The 2,196-nt window shown below is 41.8% G+C and overlaps 1 non-coding gene across 1 annotated transcript; it reads left to right on the plus strand.

Moving 5' to 3' along the window:
• Positions 1–1,401: 1,401 nt before the first annotated feature.
• LOC142428177 (U1 spliceosomal RNA) lies at positions 1,402–1,565 on the plus strand. The gene has a single exon (XR_012780149.1). It is a non-coding gene; the product is annotated as a U1 spliceosomal RNA (small nuclear RNA).
• The last annotated feature ends 631 nt before the right edge of the window (positions 1,566–2,196 follow it).

A 2,196-nucleotide genomic window follows, 5' to 3' on the forward strand; every position in this document is an offset into this window, starting at 1 on the left:
ATAAGGCCTGTCCCACAGTCAACATGGGCCTGGTTTTAGCTGCTGATAGTGAGCATGTCCATTGTCTCTTCTCACAGATGGAGTCAGTCTGTGCATTCCATCTGGAGAAGGTCATGTTATAGTCGCCTTTTGTGTTGTTGGCAAAAGGTATTTGCAATAAAGAAGTTGTTGATCTTGCAAAGTTCTGTCGTGTGATTTCCAGCTACATTTCTATCACCAAGATCATATTTTCCAATTACTCTTCCTTCCTTTTTCTTTCCAATTGTCAACAATTATCAAAGTATCTTGATTGCATGTGTGATTTCAGACTGCACACATTGGCAGAATTCTTCAATTTCTGCATCAGTAAATTTAGTAATTGATGCATAAATTTTAATGGAAGTTGTATTGATTGGAGTTTCTTATATCTGGATAGACATTATCCTATCACAGACAGCATTGTTCTTCAAGATAAAATTTGAAATACCATTTTTAATAATTAATGCAATGCCATTCCTCTTGACTTTGTAATTCCTGGCATAATTAAACTGTATGATTTTCTGATTCAAAATGGCAAATACAGACTATTGTAGTTCATTAATGCCTAGGTATCTGCCTTTATGTACACCATTTCGTTTTTGATGACTTCTAATTGTCTTAGGTCCATACTCTGTACACTCCAAGTTTCAATGACTAAATGATATTTTCAGTGGTTTCTTCTTATTTTGAATCCTGCCCCATCAGCAAATGAGGATTCTGAAGGCTTTCCTCCCTCAGGCTTTATCGATCGACAGCATTATGGTCCACAGTGCTTTGAGAAGGCACTTCTTCCTCAGTCGTGTTTTGAGTGTCTTCCAGCCTGAGGGGCTCGTCTCTCGGCACTATCTTTGACAATGCTCTTGTTCTATGCATGCAGATTTCAGTATCGCACACGGTTTCATAGCTACCAATATGTTTCCCTTGGCTAATTTATATGAAAGGGAAAACTTACTCCTTGTTTGCAGCCTGGAAGCTCTGTTGAAACCTGTTCCCTTGGTTACTTTGCTGGTACTTGAAATACCAGTGGCATAGCTTCCAGCATCACAACAACACACAAGGCGCCACAGGATGACAAACCGACAGGAAAGTGATGCCCCAGTGAGGGTCGCAGCAGTACATCAGTGCAATACCATGTGGAGTGTTTCCACAAGCTGCTGAAGCACGCATCTATGCCAAGAAGTTTGGAAGACAGTGACTCATCCAACTGACTGGAAAAGAGCCATGTTTGCACTCATTCCAAAGAAAGGTTATCCAACAGAAGGTGAAAATTATTTTTAAAATCACTGACATCAAATGCAAATACATTAACAGGAAACTCTCAGAGATTCAGGCTTGATTTAGAAGAGGTTGTGGAGCAAGGGACACCATTGCAGATCTCAGGTGGGTCTTGGCTGGCAGGGGAGAGATCATGATCACGAAGGTGATTTTCCCAGGGCGAGGCTTATCCATTGCACTCCGGATGTGCTGACCCCTGCGATTTTCCCAAATGTGGGAAACGCGACTGCATAATTTGTGGTAGTGGGGGACTGCGGTCACGCTCTTCCTTTGGTCATGCTTCAGAGCAGACCTGTCCTTGGAGAGGGATCTTACGCTTGGTTAAGGAGAGGGCCATAAACAAAGACCCTGGAAAAGATGGATTGACGCAGTGAATGCCGTCAATAGTATGTTTTATTGAATAAAATAGAGGGAAGGTTTGCGGGGGTGGGGAGAGGATAGGTGATTTGTTCTTCAGGAGAAAGGACTAAAATATTTCACAGGTTTAATATGGGGAGATTCCAGTAGATGAAATGTCACACTTCTCATTTACAGAGCTAAGGCACAGATTCAAGAGATAAGTGGATAACAATTTGGGGCCAAGTTGAGACCCAACAAAATAAAACCAGGGTCTTTAAGGTCAAGACTTCTGAGTACGCACTGTTGTATCTGAAAAGTTTGACCCTAATTATCCACTATTGATAAGTGCCAATTGGACAAGGCCACATAGACTTTCCCTGGTACCTAGAGAGTAAAGCTACTTCAAACATGTTAGGAAACTGAGAGCTACAGGCCTAAGTACTATGAGACCCACTGGATCAGATACAAATGTCCTCAGGAATTGTGGTTTCAAGGAGTCATAGCCATATCCTTTACATGGAAAACCTTAGGTGTCCTTGTTTCAGACCAGGCTGCTAGTGGTGC

This window comes from Tenrec ecaudatus, chromosome 15 (assembly GCF_050624435.1).
Source record: "Tenrec ecaudatus isolate mTenEca1 chromosome 15, mTenEca1.hap1, whole genome shotgun sequence".
Lineage (NCBI taxonomy): Eukaryota > Metazoa > Chordata > Mammalia > Afrosoricida > Tenrecidae > Tenrec > Tenrec ecaudatus.